Source organism: Grus americana, chromosome 1, assembly GCF_028858705.1.
Source record: "Grus americana isolate bGruAme1 chromosome 1, bGruAme1.mat, whole genome shotgun sequence".
NCBI lineage: Eukaryota > Metazoa > Chordata > Aves > Gruiformes > Gruidae > Grus > Grus americana.
Window position 1 is genome coordinate 27,573,843 of NC_072852.1, and position 9,214 is coordinate 27,583,056.

Sequence of the window (9,214 nt, forward strand, 5' to 3'; positions counted from 1 at the left end):
AACTAACCAGACAAAAAAGTATATACCTGGCATAACAGTGGTACCCAGAGACAGAATAAAGAAATGGACTCAGTTATTTCACATCATTCATAAAAGATTTTTCTTAGACAATCAATATTTTCATTATCAAAAGTAATCCTTTCATTAGATCATGTAAAATTCATACCCTGCATTTTCTTTCATTAACATACCATTATTTAGAGTTATCTGCAAATAGAGAAATCAATGTTTTTAAAAACCTGATGCTGAAAACTAAATTTAACTGACACTTTCCAGCTTGTATACTGCATAGGTTATTCTTTTCTTATCTGCCTTTTAATTACATTGATAAAATGTAATGGCCAATTGCAATCCTGCAATTTGGAGAAATGTTGCACTATCTTTCATTAGATGCCTTAGTATTTGTTGCTTATTTACCTCTCGCTCTAGTTACTGAAAAGATGGTTGTCCTTCCAATAACTACTGGTAACCCAATAAAATTATAAATGTCTATTTCTATTTTTTCTCCGGTTATCAGGTAGAGTTGTATAGGGAAAAAACCCAAATTATTATAACTGTACAATAGCAGTGGGACACTCAATGCCTTTTGCAGCAAGCTCTGTACTGACATAGCAATCCAGTTTACTATTTAAATATGAGAAACAAGAAGTGGTTATAATAACTGAAAAAATGGGGAAAGATGGTAACAAAGAGGTAACTACATTCAGCACACTCTTCAATACCAAAAAACCAAACATCAATAAAACAGAGTAATTGTCTAGCTCTGAGAATACCAAATACAACCAGCCAAGCATCAGCCACAGAAGAAGGGTTATTTTACCATTTATAGCTACTCATTTTATATTTGTTATAAAAAAGCCCCACTTCAAGAGAAGAATTTGCCACTTCTTTATATCACTTCTACTGGTAAGTGACAGTTTCTCAGCTTCTCTCAGATACTTAAAGGACAATTATCACAGTGAATGGCAATGAATGAAGGATGAGGCTTAAACCAGTACAAGGTTTAATGGTTCAATAACTCTTTTACTTTCATTCTATGAGCTTATAATTTTAAACTAAGCAGTTTGAAAATTATTTATTAGGGGATTATTTCAAGACTGTTGTAAAACAATTTCCTTGGACAGAAGAAGAAACTGAAATTGAATTGCAAAACCCCCCAAAAATCTAAATATTATATACATAGAGGCTTCGACACACCAGAATAATGCTTTACTGGGACAGCAAAACTCCCAAACATAAGGTGGAAGTGAAAGAACATCATTTCTTAATCACATCACACCACTTAAAGATAAGGAAAGGGCTCTGTCCCCAGCTTGGCACACTATGTTATCATGTCCTGCAATAAATAAAATAGGGCAGATGATCTGGAGCAGGCAATTTGGTTTACTTACTAGGACTATTTCTGTGGGTAAATATGTAACATTCATGTTTGTTGGGCTCATTATATATTAGTACATTAAGTCTTTGACTTATTATGAAAAATTTAGTATCCCAGTAATAAACTGCACATTCAAGATATCTCTGCTATTGGTATTTTTTTCTTTCTGTGCTAGCCTTCTTAAAATTTAGCTTAAGTTCTTGTCTTGCAGTAACAGATGTTTAGAAATAAAATGCTTCTTCCAAGAAGGAGCATGGAAAAGACACGAACTCTTTATTTTGTGCAGCATTTGGGCTATGACTATTCACCCTTCCTGGATTCAGCTGGAGTGGTGAAGGACTTTGCGACTTCCAGCTGTTGCTTACTGGCCCTCTCTCTGAATTACTGTCCCACGGCTGGGTGTAAGCAGAGAGTAATTTTGCAAACAGCAGCCAATATCCTCATCTAAAGCTATTACTTAGAGCCTGTGAGTTGTTTTGCTGAGTACTTCCTCAACTGCTTCAGGCAGAACCCAGTCGATCACTTTAAAAGGGAAAGTCCATCAGGGAATGCTTATATGCACCACAGAGGTGAAAGGCAACCACTGTCCTTCTGAGTGGAAGGCAATAGCAAGCACTTGGAGGCAAGATCACCCTGTAGCACCACAGATGCTTGCTAAACAAACATCTATCAATTAGACATCTGGAAACGGTGTAGTAATTGGGCAGCAGCCATCTGTGAAGTTTCCATAGAGGAAAGCAAATTAGCAGGTTTCACACATGGGGGAGGTGAGCCACTAGAGCTCAGTGAGGAAACAGCTCTGTAGACACACATCAAATGAGGTGGGATTAAGGGTCTGTCCTCATGGTATCCTGTTCAACAGGGTGAAGATACTGCTAAACAAGCTTACTCGCTTATGGGAGCAAATCTAGCTATGGCAACATAATCTAATTATGCTAAGAAAGCCATCCTACCATGGAATGTAGATCTACCTTAGTTCCTCATCTCCAGTGCAATGCTCCTTTGAGCTGCAGTTTCAATATTGGCTTTGACTGGACTGTATTCTGCACAGTGTTTCTATATCTTGGGAAATAATGCCTGTCTTGGAGCAAAGAAAAATGCATTGTCAAAAAAGCCTGCTTACCAAAGGTATGCATTGCATAGTTCTTTTCAGGCATTATAGCTTCCTGGAGAGTATTTGGCCGTTTCAGTGCTGTTCTGCAAGATCGCTCCTGAGGGTTGCCGCAGTACAGCTGTTTAGATAAAGGACCACTCCAAGGTCACTTTTCAGAGCATCAGGACATGCTGGAAACACTCCACGAATAGCTACACTTCATATCATGTCTACTCCTGCATGCAACATCTATCCCAAAGCACCTGGGACATACCTGATATGGCCTTTTGGCATGTACCACCCATGCTGAAGCCTGGTAATGGTTGCTTCAGGCCTCAGTACCTCAGCAGTAATATGAATGGATATTATTCCTATCATACTTGCAAACTGGTGGGATCATAGCATCTTTCAGATGTGGGGTGACCAACAGCAGGCCTCTGATTTCTGGATGTGAAAAGACACTTTTCATAGCCTCCCGTCAGGAGCTAGAACAAGCCATCAATAAAAACAAACTCATTTCCAAGTCATAGCCTGCTTCAAAAGTGAGTGGAAGCTCAGGAAGGTAGCCACATACAATCTCTACCGATCTACAGGACTGTAGTTCAGTGAGGGAAGTTCCTCTAAAGCAATTTGGCATCAGCGACGTGGAGCTGGTTTAACTACCTGCATCCCCAACAGAACTGTTGCATATCAGAGATATAGCGTACCTAATTGTGCACGGGGTCACTGATGGAACAAACTTTCCCATCAAAATACAACTTTTCATTTTAAAGGCCTCACAATGTTACCTTTCAGAATACATCCCCAAATCAGCAACAAGGCGTCCATATGATCACATAGTGAATATTTGCTTCAACAACTCAAAACTCCATTAAACTTTAGAAAAGCACCGATTTTGAGCATTCCTGTGGTTTTACTTGACAGTGGATAGATACTTCTCCCAGACTAACTATTCCAGGAAAAGCTAGTCTCCTGGCTCTCCATCACAGCAGCATAGTCAGTAGTGCGGATGGATAGCTGCACCTTGCTGCTTGATGGAGGAGTCCTACAGCACAAACAATTTTGTACCACACCTAGAAAGTGCAATTATCAGATGCAAACAGAACACCAATACGTTGCTGCCACTAGATGGCAAAAAGCGCACATGGAAAGCAGCAACACGTTTCTGAGAGGACAACTACTAGTCTCCTCGCTCAGGGGACTTCGTTCCTTCCTCAGATGGCACAGGCAGGAAGGCAACAAGGCAGCTCAAAAGCCCTGTCCGAGCACGCACTGTGCCTTTGGAAAAGCTGCATTGGGTCCCAACGCTGCCTAATTACCCACCTCCCTCTGCACTGAGTTGTGTTGTAAAGCTAGCTAAAACAAACAAACAAACAAAAAAACAAAACAAAACAAAACAAAACAAAAAAAAAGGCTGCAGCTGGAGCCCCCAGGGGGCATTGGGAAGCTTTGAGGACAGGGCTCAACAGAGTTCAGGAGTCTGGCTGCAAGAGACTGTGAAGCTCTGAGGAGAGCACAAAAGAAGGGGGCAGAGGGAAATCCTTAGCCATTTGGAAAGGTTTACTCCACAAGACTCCTTGTTGTCTTGTGGAGTGATTATGGGACACACCACATGATGTGGACAGCGACTTAACTAACATAAAACCACCTCACCCACCCTAGGCCTGGGGACAGACTGCACTGTAGGGGTCACCTGGGAAAACACTGGCACCAAACACTACAACAGCGATGGTGGTTTAGGATTTCTTTCCCAAACATAATGAGGAACAAATTCCCCAACCTATCTCCCCCATCTATACAGCACCATCTCCTTTGAACACTAGGCTGGGCAGTGATTCCTACTGCCATTGCATCTCTGTGAACACAAAATGAGCTGTCCTTGCGGGCTGAATGACTGCAAGGCTCACAAGTTACATGGCAGCAAGGATTTGTTGGGTTTAACAGCCTTCGCAACACCTTGCAAAGCACAATGACACAAGAAAGAGCAGATTGAAGAGGCCCCACTCTCAGCTGCACTAAGACCATGCTAGGGCAATTAGAGGCACGTCAAAGGAAAGACAGCTTACATTAATCTAATTCCTGATTAATACATCTTTGTCCTCCACAGCACTCAAGGACTAAATAGCACCTTCCTTGTGCTGACCCTTGTACCAACACAAAAGCGAGATGGTGCCCTTGATTTTCGTCACACTGCAGGAAGTTCAGGCCGCCTTTTGTTGGAAGGAAGCACATCATCCTGGAGCTCCGACATGGCAGGCTTGAAGCGATCAACGGGCACCCTGAGCCTGCTCTGACCACCCGAGCTGGGCTCTGACTCCACCTCGAGCCTCATTTCAGGGATGCGTGTCCTGAGGCACCTTGGCCACGCGCTGAGGCAAGTACCAAGAGCGGGTGAGGCAAGAGCTGCTCCAGCATCTGCCGCAGCCTTCAGCCAGGCAGGAGCAGCCTGGGCCCCTGCATTGGGGCACCCTGTCGCGGGGGCAGAACCCCCCCTCCGCGGGGCCCTCACAAGCCCCGTGCCGCGCACCTGGCCGCCCTCTGGGGTCGCCCTCACACCCGCCCGCCACACCTCTGCAGGCACGCAACCGGCCCGCACGGCGGCGTCACCCTGCCCTCTGTGACACCCCCTTGTGACGCCCCCTGGAGTGCTCACCGCCCTTGTTGCGCAGGCAGGGGGCTGGCGCGTGCCCTGCTGGCGCAGGGAGCAGGCGCTCAGTGCTGTCACCGCCGCTGTTGCAGCAGCAGCACATCCCCGGCTGGGAGCATCGTGCCTCCTTGCTCCCGCCTCGGGGTCTCCAGGCCGCGGCCACAGCTCGGGGCGAGCTCGTCTCTCTTGTGCCTTTTCTCCTCCTCATCCTCACCCTTGTCCTTGTCCTTACCCTCGTCCTTGTCCTTGTTCTTGCCTGGGCCCTGGCAGAGTCTGCTGGGTGCCTCTTGCTGAGGATCACTCCCAGCGGGGCTGTGCCCACACCGCAGCATGCACCGGAGCATGCGCCGCAGCGTGCACCAATTCATGGGACTCTTCTGCAAGAAGTGGCAGCAGTTGCCTTCCGGCAGCACTTCTGGTCAGCCCTATGCTGCCACCACCACCAGTGCCTATGAGCTCCAGAAGGAGGACCTGGGCAGGCTGCACCACACAGCTGCCCGCAGCGACCCAGCCTGGCTGAGGCGGTGGCATTGGTGGCTGAAGAGAGTTGGCATCAACAGGCGAGACACAGAGAAATGGTGAGGGGCTTTGGCTTTCTGATGGGACATCATCAGTGCTTCTGGCAGGCATTGCTGCGGGAGGTTCTGAGCCAAGCTCTGCTAGTCCTTGGCAGCCCTCTCTCAAGCACAAGGAGCACAACTCAAGAGTCTACTGATCCAGCGTGAGCATCAGCATGGCACAATGAACACCACTGGCAGTTTTCAGGGTGCCGTGCAGAAGCATCTGCCCTTAAGGCATCGTGTGGGATCACATTCAAGCTAATCACTTGAAAAGCAAGATTTGCCCTGTCAGCTGGAAGAATGAATTCCAGAGCTTTTCATTGCTTGTAGCTGCCAGGTCAGCTTGAGTGCTGTTGGTAGTGCATGCTGCGAACTTGCCGCTTTGCTGTGGTCTCCCTGTGGGGTGGTTCTGCAGCTGCTCAAGCATCACCAGTTCTCTCCTCACATGAGGACAGTCGAGCAGTCGAACACCTTGCCCCAGGAATTTATGCAGCCTCCATCCATGGGGGCTTTTAAGACCAGAGTGGAAGGAGCCCTGAGCAGCATGGTCTGACATGGTTGTAGCTGAGTCTGCTTGGGAAAGCAGTTGGCCTGGATACCTCCTGTGGTCCCTTCCAACCTGAATTCTCCAACTCCTCCATGTATTTGGCTTCACTTTCACTGTGCTTGTAGGAAAGGGGGAAAGAATTGGTTTGGGAGCAAGCAGGAATTAAAATGATGACAACACAGTGCCTCCAGAAGCGGGTATATTTCATATCACTTTTTGGATGCTTTAGGACTGCTCTTACAGTTGCCATCTTTGCTGGGGATATGAATGCAATCCAACTTCTTCTTTGGCATGGTGCTGATATTCTTATGATGATAAGTCTGGCTTCATGGCTGTGGATTATGCTCGTGTGTCTAGACATGTTGGGAAGACGGTTTACATGGTCATTAGAGGGGCTGAGTTGTCAGAGTGTCTGTGCTGATTTATGAACCATTTTGGTAATGGCACCAAGGTTTGATGATATGCTGAGACCTTTATTGAAGCTGGGCTGTCGTGGTTTAGCCCCAGCCGGCAGCTGAGCACCATGCAGCTGCTTGCTCCCCTCCCCTTCCCTGGTGGGATGGGGAGGAGAATGGGAAGACAAAGGCAAAACCTCGTGGGTTGGGATAAGGACAGTTATCCCTATGGAGCAGTTGTTCATCAGTTTAGATTGTAGCCAGCAGGGCTGAAGTGCTTCACAGATACCTACATGCATCTAGAGAATGAACATGCCTGCAGCGAATATTTCGTCATGTAATGTACCAGTACAGGTTAAGGGTTGACCTGCTGGGAAGCAGTACTGCGGAGAAGGACCTGGGAGTCCTCGTGGACAGCAAGCTCTCCATGAGCTTGGCTTCGTGGCCAAGAAGGCCAATGGTATCCTGGGGTGCGTTCAGAAGAGCGTGGCCAGAAGGTCGAGGGAGATTATCCTCCCCTTCCGCTCTGCCCTAGTGAAGCCACATCTGGAGTTCTGTTCTGTGTCCTGTTCTGGGCAACCCAGTAGACAACAGGGAACTACTGGAGAGAGTCCAATGTAGGGTTACAAAGATGATGAGGGGACTGGAGCATCTCTCTTATGAGGAAAGGCTGAGAGAGCTGGGTCTGTTTATATATGAATATAAATTCATATATAAAATAAATAATATAAATCTGAATATCTGGAAAAGAGAAGACTGAGAGGGGATCTTATCAATGCTTATAAATATCTAAAGGGTGGGTGTCAAGAGGATGGGGCCCAACTCTTCTAGGGGCTAGACTCTTCTCAATGGTGCCCAGTGACAGAACAAGGGGCAATGGGCACAAACTGGAAAACAGGAAGTTCCATCTGAACATGAGGAAAAACTTCTTCACTTTGAGGGTGACAGAGCACTAGCACAGGCTGCCCAGAGAGATTGTGGAGTCTCCTTCTCTGGAGATATTCAAAATCCACCTGGACACAATCCTGTGCAGCCTGGTCTAGGTGATCCTGCTTTAGCAGGGGGGGTGGACTAGATGATCTCCAGAGGTCCCTTCCAACCCCTCCCAATCTGTGAATCTGTAATGGTAGTGCAAGAGTAAGGTGTGAGCGTTACCATTTCTCAGTTGGCAACAAAATGGAATAAGGAATGGCTGTTGCTCTCCTAGTCAAGTGTGTATGCAAGGATGCGGTTGTTTCTACCAACTCTTATTTCCTCTCTTTCTGTATATATCCTTAGTAAGGTACCGATGGAAAACACAGATGGTGAAAAGACAGAAGAATCTTCTGCAGGTGGTGCAGCAGACAAGGCAGTTCTCAGCACCTCCCGCCCAGTGAGAACTGCTGACTTTACACACGCTGCAATTGCTCAGCACAGAGGAGGTACGATCCTTAACTGCGGAAGGGCCGATGAGGAAAATCGCTGTGGCCTGTAGTAGAACTGTCCCTCATCTTCTGGATGCTGGGCTTGGACGATGGGAAAAAGCAGAGTGAGATAAACACTCACAGTGTGTCACTTCTTACCTCCTTTGTAGGTGCCCTGCCAGCAGGAGGAGCAGAGCAAGAGGAAGATGCTGAATCTCTCAGGGATTTCGAGGTACTTTCTATGAGGGATGCAGTGGGGTCCCCCTTGGTTCACTTGCTTTTGGGCTTACTTACCTCTGAACTTGTTGACCTCTGCTGCTGCTCCTGCAGCAGTTACATTTGTAAGTGGAGACCCTTGAAATACTCGTGCTCTAGCCAGCTTTTCACGTAGGACTGGGACGAAGGCAGGTCAAGCTAATAACCTGGGTCTCATAGCAAATGGCCTTCGAGTCGGATTTCTAGTATAGTCTAGAAGCGGTGAAGATTCCCCCTGCTTCCCCTTGGTAGCATAGCGGTGCTTGGCTGAGAAAGATGGGGAGACAGAGGTCATCAGTTTTGCAGGTGCCTGCTGGTGGCAGGCAACAATTCTTGTCTTTCAATTCACTCTGAACACTGACCTAACTATGTAAGCTAAGTAAAAGCATGCCTCAGTCTCATGTTCTTACCAAGTTCTTCATGCTCATGTAAAAACATTTCTTTAGGACTGGGTCACACAGCTGCAGCAGAAGCTTGCTGATGCTCTTAAAAAGCAATCTATGTCAGAAGCTTCACTGGATGTTACTACGCTCTACAACCGTGACCTGGAGGAAGACAATCTGTGCTTGCAAAAGGAATTGGACACGGTTGAAGCTGAGGTATGCAAAGCCTGTCACTATAAGAATAAACCTGTGGGTGGCTGTTTCTTCCTGTACACTATGAAAAAGGCCAAAACAGTATTCTGGCAGCCAGTAGGAGAGAGATCTAAGGAAGTTAACAGTGATACCCTGTGACACAAAGCCAGTGAAACCTTCAGCCAAGTGGCCTCCTTTTCCTCTTCCAGAGTGCAAGACAATATTACTTGAATCATCAAAAAGCCACCTGGTTTCTGTTGCAAGTAAGAGACAATCTTGCTCCTCAACCCCACAGCAGAAGCTCTTGTTCAGGCTCTGGGGTACTATTGCAGCAATGTCCTTTCTCTTCCCTTCTTCCTCC

The 9,214-nt window shown here is 46.7% G+C and overlaps 1 protein-coding gene across 1 annotated transcript in view; it reads left to right on the forward strand.

Annotated features, from left to right (window-relative positions):
* The window catches only part of LOC129205687 (ankyrin repeat domain-containing protein 26-like), a 277,628-nt gene extending 268,778 nt beyond the window's left edge, over positions 1–8,850 (forward strand). Inside the window, exons 52-55 of the mRNA XM_054823678.1 lie at positions 4,579–5,696; positions 7,899–8,041; positions 8,194–8,255; positions 8,725–8,850. The gene's annotated coding sequence lies outside the window, so the exon portion shown is untranslated. The remainder of the gene's footprint in view (positions 1–4,578; positions 5,697–7,898; positions 8,042–8,193; positions 8,256–8,724) is intronic.
* Positions 8,851–9,214: the final 364 nt, after the last annotated feature.